At 40.4% G+C, this 15,387-nt stretch overlaps 1 protein-coding gene across 2 annotated transcripts in view; it reads right to left on the bottom strand.

Annotated features, from left to right (window-relative positions):
- The window catches only part of LOC117260670 (storkhead-box protein 2-like), a 128,149-nt gene that overhangs the window by 56,314 nt on the left and 56,448 nt on the right, over positions 1-15,387 (bottom strand). The gene's annotated exons all lie outside the window — the stretch shown is intronic.

Below are 15,387 nucleotides of genomic sequence, written 5' to 3'. Positions count from 1 at the left end.
AGCTCAACAGCTGGATGTGTACATGAACTCTCCTCCATCCCTCTCTGTAATTGAGCCATCTCTCCAACATACACAACAAACAAGGCTCCCTTCTATTGAAAAGACAGTAGTGTGTCTCTGCAGCAATTAGGGCAACATCAGTGTGAGGTCAACAGTGCTAAAAAATTTTGAGGGTTTAAAAAGTCTTAATATTTACCACAAATATTAACATAAACTAACACCATAATACACACACAACCCTTAAATTTGGTTATTAAAGAGCTGTGAAATTTGAAATATGAAATTATGACTACTTCAAACTGAATGTTTTTATAAATACACTAATGTTTTTCTTTTTCTTTTCTCTCCTCCACTCACCTCCTCTACTACCTTTGCCTGTGTACTTGTCTAATACACAGGGATGCAAACAGGTGTATGGTAAAAAAAGAGAGAGCTTGTCGAAGTGAAATAAATATATAAATATTAAAATACACTAACACTAATGTGTAAGAATACTGTGTATTCCAAAACAGAAGAAATTCATTGAGCAACAGTGTTTCCCCTATATGCAACTAGCAGCGGTGAGCCACTGCTGATGATTTATTTTTATTTTTTTTGTCTCAGCTCTTTAGAAACTACCATTATATTATTTTGCGCTACACACACTTATATCCAGGTCAGTTCACACACTTTTGAGTAAAGCACATACAGTAAGAGGAGAGGAGAGGAGAGGGCTCCGTCTTATCTCTTCATAAACTAAAGTTATATTATTTTGTGCGATGGACGCTTCATATAATACCATAACATTATACTATTTATTGTGTTATATGGTGAAACGTTTCACCTTATAATGTGATGACTTATATTGTTTACATGACGGCATGTCATTTCTGTCTTTACATGGTCGTGCTTTTACAATTCTCCTCTGCTCTCTGTATCGCGCGCACACACACAGACACAGGTGAGCACACACACACACACACACACAGACACAGGTGAGCACACAAGAGCACGGCTTGGGCCGCATTTTTTGACTGACAATTATAAATGGCACCGTGCACACAGTCAATGGAGCGGAGTCTGTGTTGCGTTCAGGCATTAACATTAACATTAGGCAGGGCTTGACGCTAACTTTTTTCCCAAGGAGCACATGTGCTCCTAAGTTGAAAAAGTAAGGAGCACACAAAGAACTTTAGGGGCACAATGTAAATTGATCAAATAATGTGTTTTCTGTAATAAACGTGATGCAAATAGACATTTACAAGCAAAATTATTTAATGAATTTGTATACAAAATGTACAGAAAGGTAAAATCATCAAGTTTTGAAAAAGTAGGCCTATTGCAATTTAATTTTGTCTTTAATGTTATTATCTTATATATATTATCTTTGCAATATGATTATCTTATATAATGTTATTACTATCCTAAAACATTCTCCAGGTCCTCTGAAACTCTGCAGGACTCTGCAGCCTCTTTCACACAGAGCTTTCGCGGCACCCACGAGGGGTAGGGCGCAGAGGACAGAATTTGGGGGAGTACAGGCTCGTTCAGGAGCTATAGCTCCATGGTGACCGCTTCCGGGTCTACTTCAGGCTCTTCTCTGCTATTGGACGCGCGGCGCCCAGGTGTCGTCACAGCGCCCAGATGCCGCGACATGCGCCCTCTCGCGCGCCGCTCAGCTCGGCGGCAGAGCGGTGCGCACTTGCACCAAGGTAGCACATACACAATGAATGGGTTCGTTGGCGGAGGTCTGCGCTTTGGGGGCTCTGTGTGAAAAGGGCTTTACTTCCACCCTGCCCAGCAGCGGTACCGTGGCGAACGGTCCCTAAAGGCCTCTACACATGATCAGCTGTAAAACCGCTTTGCGCTGGCTGTCCCATTGTTTGTCTATGGAGAGGGCAGCAACGCCTGACAAAGCGGCACCGCTACCCTTGGCGTCGCGCACCGCTCTGATTTTCCGCCCGAGCGCTGCGCTCAGAGTTGAAATTATTTGAACTAGGCCTTCGGGGAGAACGGAGCAGGCTTCCCCGGAGATCCGCCGCTAAACCCAGTCCATCTCCTCCACACTTTGACTTATTTCCACGCTGCCGACAGTGGGACTTAAGCCCTTTTCACACAGAGCGCGCAAAGCGCAGACCTCCGCCGACGAACCCATTCATTGTGTATGTGCTACCGCGGCGCAAGAGCATTGTGCCGACAGTGACTTGGAAAACCGCCCATAACCGTGTCACACGGGGAAGAGGGAAGGTGGTTGGAGTTCCTCCAACATTTGCAGTTAGATTATCATATTTTTTTATTGACAAAAATATAGGCTGCTTCGGCTGATTTTCTTTTATGCACACATGTGCCCCTAAATATTTTTTACAGTTCGCACACATCTATTTTTAGTTGCAAATGCGAGTGAAACGCTGGCACTGTCGAGCCCTGTCAGGGTTGTTTTCACAGGCTTGAATAAAAAATGCATCAAACGTAACCTTGCTTAGGTAGGCTACCTTTCCCTCACCCTTTTCTCTCCCTCTACTTTGAACTGTCGTCTCTTTGCCTCCCCTTCACTTTTGAGTGCACCGCAGTACAGCCAGACAGGCAGGTGATGACTCCGGTGTTCTTTTTTCAAAATAAAGTTAAGCTGCGTAGTGTCACATAACATTTCATGATATTTGAATGAGTGAATGAATGTGTTTATTTCAGTACATTTCAATAATCAATGTAACTGAAAGGGTGTAGGTAGAAGCTAAAGCTTATAAACACCTACTCCTTTTACCTTACAAAATTAAACTCATCATAACAATACAAATACAAAAGAGCAACGTGCAAGAATTTGAAATTAATCATATCAATAAACTTAAATGTTCCATCACACAATATAACAAATAGCGCACAAATCTGGAAATAATAGTACAGTCAGTAAACTTAATTTTCTTTACCATAGCAAGAAATAATGTAGTTTTTAAAGAGTCTTTTAAAGATGTGAAATGTACAACATGATTTAATACTTTCGGGACAGTTCCAGATCATTCCAGATATTAAAATTATCATTTCAAACTCTGATTATGGTAAGTATATGTGCGCAAATATAGGCTATTATGTAGGCTATATATATATATCCATTCATACAATATACTTTACATTGTTTTAACATTTGAGAAGAGAAAAAAAAAAAAATCATCATTCTGAAGGCGTGGCGGCTTTTATTTTGCCGTGGCAGTTGAGGAAACCCTGTGAACACATGCAACTAACATAAATCAGGGTTTCCACTAGGATACCAGTCATAGAGGCAGTAACTGCCCTTGCTCTTCTCAGGCTAACTTCACTGTCAGTGCACATGTTGCGTTGTTAAAGGTGTAGCAAGGTCTGAAGGACCAGACACACCAAACCAACTCCAAAGAGTTACAGGTAATGAAAGACAACTGTTGCCTCATGTCGCCTGTGTCTTGGCCAAAAAGTTGCACATGAACACACTGCAAAGATGACAGCCGACAGCCAACCAGCATGTATGTTCGGCATCTGTGTGAGAGGAAATACCTGTCCACACCAGCAGACAGCGGTAGTCTGTGTTCATCATTCAAAAAGGGAAACAGCAAGACTGTTTTGATGCTAGTTTTAACAACACAATCCAATGTTGAAAGACCAGAGCATATTTACTGTGGGCCAGGGAAAAATGACCCTACCCGTCAAGAAATGTTTCTGCCAAAGAGCTCGATGGCTAAGAAAAAAAAAAAACAACTTACCTTACGTAGCAAATTTGTTTCTTCTCACGCCCTCAACTTTAGCTTTTTGCTTGCTTGTTTTGTAAAAGCCAACAAGGGCCGAAGAGAGCGGACGAGGGCCAACGGTGCAGGACACACCAAAAAGATTAGGGTGACAGATGCTCACCGACTGCCCGACACTGACCAACGGCCAACAGTCGGCTTGGTGTGTCAGGGCCTCAAGGTTGCACTGGCAGATGTTATGATACCATCACGTTTTGAAGCAGCATTGCACACAAGGATCCAACATTTCTTTTAGTCCCCACCCACACTAATACGATTTCATCTTAAAATGGTGTTTTAAAACAAAAACAATCTCTATACACACCAGCATTTTAGCACCATCTCAGAAATAACTTTCATCCATACCAACATGCCTGAAAACGCATATCACATAACCATTCATGTACACTGGGCTTGTGCGTAGGTGTAAACAGGCAGATTGTCTGTTCTGCAGTGGGTTGCTTAGTTACAGAAAATAGTACGGAGATGGCAAAAGTCAGACCAGAGATTTCTGTGCTTGGACCAAAAAGGTGGAACAGTCACTGAAAGTAGCACATAGGGATGGGTACCGAACTCCAGTACTGAACGAGCCCCGGGGCTACATTCTTCAAGACCGCAGTATTGATAAGCTCTGACCTTAACGGTTCTGCTATCGGTACTGGAGCAGTCGCTTTTTTTTTTCTTTTTTTTTTACAAGATAAACGTTATCTTGCACATTTATCTCACCAAGTCCGTCAATTATCCGTCATTGTATCATAATTTTCGCTATTCTCCCTGAAGACGAGAGATCTGTCTCGCTCACCCTGGCTGCCTGCTGTGTGTGAGTGGAGAGCAGGGGGGCGGGGCTGTTGTTCCAGTGACACACACACACACAAACTCACACAGTGGTATATGACGTGTCAGAGGAGAAACGAGCCGTTCACATTTCTCTCTTTGTGTCAGGTAACGGTCCACAAACCTCACCGCACTTTAGGGACTGTTCTTTACTTATGAAGGGCCTGTTCTTTACTTGTCAGGGGAGGAGGGTGGCTGGTTGATTTTTATTTTATTTATTTATTTTATTTTGATCCCTGCTATGTTAATCACTTATTGATGCTGTTTTTGAAGTATGAATAAGTCAATAAGTAATTTATTCCATTGAAATATCATTGATGTATTATAGAAAAGTGATTTATCTTTTTATAAATGACAAAAGGCACATCTGCCTAATTTTTGCTGTGGTATTGTGATACTACTCAGAACCGTGATACTTTCACTGGTATTGTACTGTGGGTCCCAATTTTGGTACCGTGACAACACTATTATTTTATGTATTTTACATTTCAAGTTGTAAAAAGTAAAATGTTTTGTTAAAAAACTATTTTGTTGCATAATGAGAATTGAGAAAATAAAGCAATTTATATTCTTAATTTGTTTTTTTCTTCCTCAAAAAGTATCGATAAGAGTACCGTTAAAATACCGGATCGATAAGCAGTACCGATAAGAGTAGTAGTACCGTTAAAATCTTAACAATACCCATCCCTAGTAACACATGACTATAAGGCGGTCAAGGCAGCAGAAAACCAAATGGGAGTCGTTGCAAAACAAATCTTTTGACATATTAGAGTGGTATCAGGAGCATCCATCTCCGGAAGAAAGTCATGGCAATGGGAGAGGTGTACCCACACAAGGATGAAATCACAAAAGGTATGTAGGTGTGTAATGTTTTGGGCAAAATTGGGCACCTCGGATCAACTTGCCGATCCTCTCAATCGGCTCTGTGTGTCTAAACGCTCGCAGCTTGCCGGCAAAACGGCCCAACATTCGCCGAAAATCTGGCAGTGTAAAAGGGGCTTTTGTCTCCCCAGTTGCTCATCTTTACAGTGTCAGGTTTGCGTTTCCCTCTTGCTACTAGCTGCTCATTTCTGCTATCAGCTGTTTCCTGTTTATCCACGGCCAGTGGGTCGCACGTGTGGCATCATCAACAGCCCCTCCCGTGGCAGAAGGGCACCTCGTTCTTTTTAAACCACAAAGGTTCCGCCAATATGTCTACCCTTCGAGGGGGAAAATTGGGCACCTCGGATCAACTTGCCAATCCGGTTCTGTGTGTCTAAACGCTCGCAGCTTGCCGGCAAAACGGCCCAACATTTGCGGAAAATCTGGCAGTGTAAAAGGGGCAAGTGTCTCTTTCTGTTTGCAGGAGGGCGGGGCTGAGCTCCACACAGCAGTATAACCTCAGAGCAGAGCCCAGAGAAGAGGCAATAGCCCCTTTTAAACTGCCTCTTCAAGGCGGGAATTTCACACCATTATGCTGCCTCGCCGTTCTGTATAAAAGGTACGATTGAAGGATGGGGGACAGAGTTGTCTCTCCTTTAAGGCAATATTGGAGGAAGTAAAAGTGCCAAAATAATGTCTGTATAAACAGGACAGCTAGCAGGACAAGACCATGGGTGTGTGACCTTTCAATGATGTATTATGTGTGCAACCCATTGGTGGGAGATTTAAAAGGCAGCTGGAAGCAGTTAGCAGCTAACTCAACAAAGAGGAACAGTTGCCAAAAATGTCTGCAAACTGGGAAAATACTGAGGTCCAGAAGCTCCTTAACCTCCTAGCAGAGGACAAGATCAGCTGCCATATAACAGATAAGGTAAATGATTGTTATTGCCATGTTAATGCCATTGCTACTGTTTATAAAGCACTGCTGACATGTATATTACATGTCACACCACAGGCCAATGTTGTTGTGTTACATGTCAGGCCTGCTTGCTGACATGCTGTCCAAAATCACACACTGATGCGTAATGATGCTGCCATTGTTTAATTCTGTGTAAAATGCAAAGGAGTTATAAAGAAGGGACTTTGTAGCAGCTCAATAGCGCCATCTCTGTGTAAAAAGGACCAATGAAACAGGCTTTAGGATATATTTTACTGCAGTCACTAATGACCATGTTTATTATCCACGAGTGTAACAAATGAAGACAGTATGAACAATTTATCAAACACCTTATCGAACAAGCAGAACACATATTTGCAGAAATGTGACATCATGGACACCCTGTGTATACATTTTTTTTGCTTTATTTTTTGCATTGCACTGATTGATTGCAGGGAGTGTGGATATTTAAAATGGCGTTTCCACATGTACTCTGTTAACAAGTCTGAGGAAGAGCCTGCGTGCTCGAAACGTCATTAATGACAAAATAAATTATAAAGTAATGGAAGCTCTATTTGGTGTGTGGATCATCTTCTTCTTTTTCGTGTTCACTTGAGTTTTTTGACCCAGCACCCAAATGAAATTTTCTTTGGGATGTGCATGTCGCCACCTCTTTTTTATCACAGACACCCTACCCACAGTAACCGGCTGGCTCATCTTAAAGACCCATTAAGCTTTTTTCAGGGTCATATTGATATAAATATGTAATATTGGGGTCTAGTGGAATAGATTTATGTGCGTTAATATTCAAAATGCACATTTTATGTCTTGTACTGTTCATTGCTGCAGCACCTCTGTCTGAAATGCTGTGTTTGGGCTTATGTCTCACCTCCCCAGCAGCCCAGTCTGCTGTGATTGGTCAGTTCGTTCAGTCTGTTCTGATTGGTGCAACGCTTAGAACATGTGTCGGAAACGTCACGCCCCTTACCTTATCTGACTTCACCTCAGGAGGCTTCCACAAAACATCAATTTGAGTGAAGAAACGTGAGCCAATAGACTCTGAACCTTTTCAAAACACTGGAGCCGGACGTTTCTCCTCAGTGATAAGTTTTTATTTTGTAGCCGTCTTATATTTCAGCTGTAATATAACTGTTACTCATCTGACGTCATGGTAACAACTGTATGTCTGTCCTCTGACTGAATAAAGTTGGAAATGCCTGCTACAGAGAGCGAAAGGTTTCTAACAATATAGTCAGTTACTACAGCACTCAGCTGTTATATGACGTGGTGTAAAGCATAACTCCTTTTCAGACTAATGTAGTTTGTATTGGGTAATAATTCCAAAGTTATTATAAATTCTGCTACTAACACATTCCCTATCAAAACCACAAAAGTTTTAACCCGCGAATTCATCAGTTTTACCACAGCAGATTAAGATGACAGATTTATGTATTATACAAAAACAAATGAATAGAAATAACTGGTACATTGAGATGTCTTAGTTGTCATGTTTACTGAAACTATTCTACTAAAATGTAGCTGTATTTAATAATCATCTTCACCTTGTGTTTGTAATCTACAATATGTACAATGTACCAATGTATCGCAGTTTCTCCACATCATTTATATGAAATCAAAGTTTCATAGTAAAACACATGTTGCTTCCTGGATCAGAATTTGTTCTATGGAGTGATGTTGTCTCCTGAGCCTTTATTTGCTTACCTATAAAATAGTATGCCTTGTGTCTTTTTTACCTATTAGCTTTTGGGGTAATGAACCAGGTTCCAGTTCACCCTACATGTTTGATACACCATCCAGGCCTGGAGCCTAACTGTTTGAATCCATACACCCCACAGAACGTCCACAACATTCACAGGTATGACTATGGACCCCTGAGGCATAGAACTGAAGAAGAGTAAGTTCTTATGACATGTAATGAGATACAACTGTGTAAACTCAATTCTCAACACTAAGGTTTCATTAAACCAAAAAACCCACTTACAAAGAAATGACAAATAAGTCTTTTGTCAAAAGAACTTTATTTTTAGCAAATGTAAAAAACCAAAAACTACAAAAAACGTACTAAATAATATACAATAGATAGACAGCAGTGTTTTATCTGCAACGCTTATAGTGTCTAATTCTTTCCATTCAGGCGTCCATCCTGTCCTGTGTTGGATACGCCAGGAGTTTCCTGATCCGGCTGGTCACTGCGTTGACCTCCAGCTGCCCCTTGGCTGAAGTAAGAGACGTGTAAGACAACCATTCCTCCTTTGAGTGTCCCTCATACTGGAATGCCAGGTCATTTGGGATGGGGATTTTGGGGAAGACGAGCCTTATCAGGTCATCTACAGCCTGTAAAATATTGATTTTGAATATTGATTTCCTTGTGTTTTTAAATTAAGTGTTTCCCTGAATCCACCTTTCTTGTATATAATTCAAGTGTTGTCACAGCTATTTCATATCTTTTATCTGATGTTATGTTGGTAATAAAACTAAAATTCTATATAATTTATTTATTTTTTCTTGCTCTAACATTATAAAGGCAAACGCATGTGATAATGTAATGCAGAATATATATTCTGAAGCTTTTGAGAAACATTTCAGTTCTGTAAAATATTTCCAGGTACTGTATCTCAAACACAAAAACACATATAATTTCTGTGTTACATACCTTTGCTTCTCGGGCTGCTCCCTCACAGCAGCCCTGTACAGCTGTGTGCTGATCACTACCATCTTTTGAGATGCCACAGACTGTGTGCCCACTGAGACTGTTTGTGGAGGGACTGTTTGGCATCCTAAATCCTGGAATCTGGGCACCAGGGCCCTGCTGTGATGTACTCTAAAAGACAAAGGAAAATTAAGTATCTTAAACTGATATTGCACCAAATGAAAACAGTCAACATTAGGGATGCGTATGGGTAGGATTTTATCGATACTACTGCTTTTATCGATACTCCTTATCGGTTCTTTTTCATTTCTAAATAATTGCTTTTTAGGAAATATATTAATTTAAAAAGAATAAATTCAGAACAGGATTACTGAATATTTTGAATGTAACTAAATGCTGTTTCCAGAGCAGCAACAGTTCTTTTTACTAGGGATGGGTCACGATTTTCGAATTTTCGAATAGTCGTTTTATTTTGAAAAATCGATTTTTTAATGCGACTATTACTATTCGCCGTCTTATTTCGCCCCTTTATTTGACATGCAATTCAGCTTCTAACCACACGAGGGCAGTATAGGATTACTACAGCGGTGTGAGATGGGCTACCAGCTAGTTTGATGCTCTTCTACAAACAGGAGAAACATGCAGAGACTACTACAGTCATCAAAAAGTTCCGTGTGGAACAACTTCGACAAAATAAACGAAAATGGGGTGCAGTGCAAACTCTGTGAGGCAAAGCTTGCATGTCACAAGTCTACAACAAGTATCCACAGTCATTTGAGAGCAAGGCACGCAGGAGGCGGCGAGGGACTGTACGGCCAGGCACGTCAGCGGCGCGACACATCTGCAGCGCGAGTCCCGTAGCAGCTCGTCCCCCTGTTAATCAATTACAGCGGCTCCACTGGCAACAACGGACAACCCCCGTCTGTCGCGCGACAACTCTCTATTTTACGTGGCTCTTCTATTTTTGTCGCGCTACGCTCCCCTACGCGACCCTCCAGCAGATAAAAACTACATGAAATAGTGTGCTAAACGAGCACAATGTGGTTTTAAATGAATAAACCATTATCAGAGGTAATATGTGATGATTTTTTTTCATGCATTTACCCATGTTTATCCGTGACATTGTGTAAATGTCCGTGGCGGACATTTAAAAGCAAGCAGATGACAAACAGTACAGTAAACTTGTAGATATTTGAAAAATCGTCGAATAGTTGCCATGATTTTCGAATAGTGTTTTTGCTTGTGCTGCCCATCCCTACTTTTTACGACAGCAACATCACTATATAAATAATATTTTGACATCACAATACTGACTGAAGTTTAGTTTTTATCAGTCACTGTCAGTCCTGCTGTCCTCTTGTCCTCTTTCCTCCTGTCCTCCTGTCCTGCTCCCTTTCTGCTGATGTAGTTCACTGTGTGCAGGTAACATTAGTGTTGGTAGAGAGAGGAAGGGCTGTTTGTCTCAGGCAGTTTGTTTTTCCACAACAAATTCACAACTCATAAAGCATACTTACAGGTTGTGATCCCGAATCTCCAGATTTGTCCAACAAAGGGAACTGCCCCATCTTTAAGCAGTAACTGCTGTGAAAATCCAGCAGTAATCTGTTGCTAGTTTGTGAAGCAGTCCTCAGGAAAATAGAGGGAACACAATTAAATGTCCGGATTGTATTGTGGAGGAATTGTATCAAAAATAAATTCCAACACTTCTGCTTTGTTCCTTTGTCCTTTGGCAGTCCAAACAAGGGTAACAACAAAACGTGCAACAGATTAACAGCACTCTGCTGAAAGTTAACATATCACTATGTTGACTTTCAACATAAAAAAAAAAAAAGACACATTCAGGAGTCTCATCAACAAGAAGGATGGATCTGTAAATACAGCATATTTCTTTATAATTGTTTCTGCAATTATAGTCAGACATAACTCTGACAGACATTTTGTTACCACTGGGTGTCTCTGTGTGCGTCTGTGTGTGTGTGTGTGTGTGTGTGTGTGTGTGTGTGTGTGTGTGTAATAGACACACACACATACAGAGGGAGTGGACAGAAATTGCCCCAGCTGCTGTAGGCCTGGGACTGAAGGGGCCTGGCCCTTTCTAAAGCAGGCCAGGGCTTTGGACGATCTGATTGGTTAAAATGCCGGGAGTGTGTGTGTGTGTGTGTGTGTGTGTGTGTGTGTGTGTGTGTGTGTGTGTGTGTGTGTGTGTGAAAAGAGAGGATGTGAATTGTGAGAATGCATGTGAGTGTGTGTGAGTGACAGAGAGAAAAAACAGGGCAGGATGGTGAGGGATAAAGACATTTGGTGCTTTTGTGTGTGTGTGTGTGTGTGTGTGTGTGTGTGTATATATATGTGTAGCCCTGAGCATAACTCAGCAAACAGAGAAAAGGAGGAGCTACGATTGCATTACAGGATAGGAGCACCCATTACATCAGCTTGTGTGTGTGTGTGTGTGTGTGTGTGTGTGTGTGTGTGTGTGTGTGTGTGTGTGTGTTTGTGTGAGACATGTCCGGCTGCCAGCGGCTGCAGCTCAGCGAGGGTTAATGAGTTCACTATTCCCGCATGCAAAAGTGCAGCTTTACATGCTTCCAGAGCATTGGAGAGAGGTGAAGGAGATAGGGAGAAGTTAAACATAAGTATAACAGCCAAACTGGATCAGCCTTGGTTATTTCTTGAGAGCATTATTAATTTAAATTATAGATAACATCCAAACTGTATGACATGGAGAATGACACTGAAGCTAAGAAAAATTTTCATCTCATCATCCATAATCAGTGTGAACACTACACTGAGGAATAGTTTCACAGAAATTTTACTAAAGAGGGAGTGAAAACAGTAGAAGCCTCAATATTGATTTCTCAGAGATGCAACATTTTCTGATTTTCAGTCTCTATTTTTCCTGCCTTTACTTTTAAGCTCATATCACAGTCATTATAAAGGCTACATACACATGCTATATCTTGTTTTGTTTTTTTTTCAGGACAATCTAGGCTACCCAGATTTGCCATCATTTCATGTCCTTCTATGTGCCTGTACTTTATATTAATTTTTATAACATTGAAAAAAAAAAACACAAATCTGTGTTACTAAATTCTTACATTTTTACATGTATGTCACCATAGGAAGTTGGAAAATGACATATTCTGCCATATATGAAGAGAGGAGAGTCTCTGGAATCTGGCAATATAAGAACCATGATGCTGGGACATTCTGTCACTTCACAGCTGTCCAAAACATGTGGTTTGTGCCAGGCGGACATGATTGCCAGTATTTTTTCAATACTGCAAGAAATTCCATTGACTCATTCACAAGTCAAAAATGTGTTTTATCTGAAAGAAACATGCAATATTTACATCTAAGATCATAGAAAAATAGTAATAATATTATTCCTCACTATATGAAGTGACTGATAACAAGATCTGTATAATGGATTGTAAAGAAATTCGTCAGGTTTTTATTTTGTAGACAATTGATCTGGATTTATAGCGTGATGGGATGACAGCACAATGATGTGTGTGGTATCACTGGAAAGCTTTGGTCCTACACTTTCATGTGATGTGTGGCATTTCTGTGCGAGCCTGCATTCGCAAGTAATCCATCCAAGAGTAATGTGTGTGCAGAGCTGTATGAAAGCTCTGCCATACATCATTTTAGTGTAAATATATCATTTTTTTTCACTGTGAAAACATTGGACTACCGACAAGTGCTTGGTTTCGTCGGAAAGCTACAGTTCTGCTGCTTCTCGCTATGATGAATGGTTGCAGAGAAGAGATGTGAATTTGGACGCACTATGCGTCTTTCGGGTCCATTGGGTTAAGGGATATGATGTGGCTTTTTTATTGTCAGGATTAACTTTTTTTTTTTTTTTTTTTTTTTTTTTGCTCTATCTGCCAATGGCTGGTAAACTGAAATATTTTACTGACCAAACATATTTTTCAACTGGCAATAAAACTGCGTAAGATAAAAACAAACAAACACACAAAAAAACAAGCAGGCCCTGTTTGCATTGTTAGAATGTCCCTAAGTGCATTTGCTCAAATACTGTACTTACAGGAAAATGAGTCAAAATGATTTGAGAGGAATGTGCATGTTGAGTGGCATAAAATGTTAAAAAAAATAATTTGCCATAAATCATAAGAAAATTCAAACCAGAAATTCAAACCTTGGACATATTTACTGAATTTGATAGATAGCCAGTTAAAATATGAGCAAGAACCCTGTAAGCAGTCAGTGAACACCAGACCAAAACTGCTCCACTGCATCCACTGGAAAAGAGGTCAAGGGTCATGGATTGGGAGTCACTGGACATTCATATCCGACACCAGAGATAATCTCTAGCCCCTTTTACACTGCCAGATTTTCGGCAAATGTTGGGCCATTTTGCCAGCAAGCTGCAAGTGTTTAGACACACAGAGCCGGATTGGCGAGTTGATCTGAGGTGCACAATTTTCCGCCTCGTAGGGTAGACATATTGGCGGAACCCTTTTAGTTTAAAAAGACCAAGACGGCCTTCCGCCACAGGAGGGACTGTTGATGACTTGTGGGAGGAGCTGTTGATGACGCCGCACGTGCAACCCACTGGTGGTGGATAAACAGGAAACAGCTGACAGACACTACAGTAAAGATGAGCAACTGGGAAGGCAAAGAATTGCGTGCCCTCCTTGTCCTCGCAAATGAAGAGGCCATTAACCGGCAAATGACGGGGACAGTGAAGGACAAGCCAACTTATGAGAGAATCGCCAAAGGACTGACAAGCCGCAACTTCCCTCAGAGCAAGGCTGTTTACATCACACACTGAGCTACACGTTTTTTTACTTGCTCATGCCCCCCCATTGCCCTGAAAAAGGCACATTCTGTATGAACAAAAGTAGGCAGGCGGCATTTTGCTGCACTCCCCGATTTTGTTTTTATACTGCCAATGCTGAAAAAAGACTGATTGGGCTTTCCTGCAAATTTGTACAAGTCCTATCTAAAAAAGGCTTCTGTTTATCATATCCTTATACAGCCACCTGTTATGTCACAGATGAGACTTGAGCCAGCCCCAGCTGGCCACCAACATTATAAGGCATTGATATTTGGTTGAATTTATGTTGTGACATCAGGTGACGAAAATTCAATGTCAGGACATCTATTGCCAACGTCAATTTGACGTAGAATAGTGACAACAGATCATGTTGATTTTTTTGGGGGATTTTTTTTTTTAAGTTGTGTTGGTTAGTAACCAAAATCTAATGTCTTCCAAATGTCTCATGCCAACATCATCTTAGAATATTGATATACTGATATAGATTATTAATAGTCAATTGTTAGGAATGAGGAATGAAACCCAATGTCTGCAAAATGTCATGATGTTAACATTCACACAATGTGAAATTGTAATGCTGTTAGACATTTGAAATATTGTCAGCCCAATTTTCATTACCATCAAAACCTTAAGTCTCTCTGATGTAATGTAGTCCAGCGTCTTACTGACATCATATATTCCAGTGCCAACTGGGAGCTCCATCCAATGATCAAGACCATGAGATGTGGTTGAAAGTGGGGCTAGGAAATATATCAACATCATATTGATATCGTGATATGAGACTGATATCATCTTTGACTTTGGATATTGTCAAGTGTTATCTTTTCCTGGTTTTAAAGGCTGCATTATAGTGATGTAATTCTCTGAACGCACAACACACTGTTGTAGCTGTACTATTATTTGCCTTTACCCACTTAGTCATTATATCCATATGACTGATAATTATTTATCAAAAACCTGTGTAAATATTAAAAGAACCAACAGTCAACACTACAATATATCACAATATCGATATCAATATATGTCAAAAATACTGTGATTTTTGTTTTTCTTCATAATGCCCAGCCAGAGTTGAAAGCTCAGAAAAAAATAGCAAGTGAACCTTGAGTTGACATTATTTTATCACAAAACAATTAAGTTTGAAAGCAAACTGCAATCCATTCTTTTCTGTTTATTTAAAACTGCATCAGAATGTTTTTAGTGTTTGTTAGAATAGTTTAAACTTGTGTATAAATTAATGTTATTATTTTCTATAAAGTGCATACTTCATTTGGAATGGAATGTTCTACATACATTCATTTTTGCTTTTGTTAATTAAAGAAAGACTTCACCCACAAAATGACCACTTATAACTCAGTAAGGAGCCATACACATGCCGTACTTATTGTGCCCCCAAAGTCATTGTTTTCATTTGTTATAGAGCAGCTATTTTTCAGGGCAGGACGGGTGCACCCTGAGATAAACTGAGTTCAACTTTTGGAACGCAGCAGCGCACACTGCATGTCATGTGACGAGGACCAACCAATCAATCTGGCATCTTTCCCTTCTTTTGTAA

This window comes from Epinephelus lanceolatus, chromosome 7 (genome assembly GCF_041903045.1).
Source record: "Epinephelus lanceolatus isolate andai-2023 chromosome 7, ASM4190304v1, whole genome shotgun sequence".
In the NCBI taxonomy this organism is placed as follows: Eukaryota; Metazoa; Chordata; class Actinopteri; order Perciformes; family Serranidae; genus Epinephelus; species Epinephelus lanceolatus.
The sequence above is the reverse complement of the archived record's forward strand: the minus strand, read 5'-3'. Positions and strand labels throughout refer to the sequence as shown.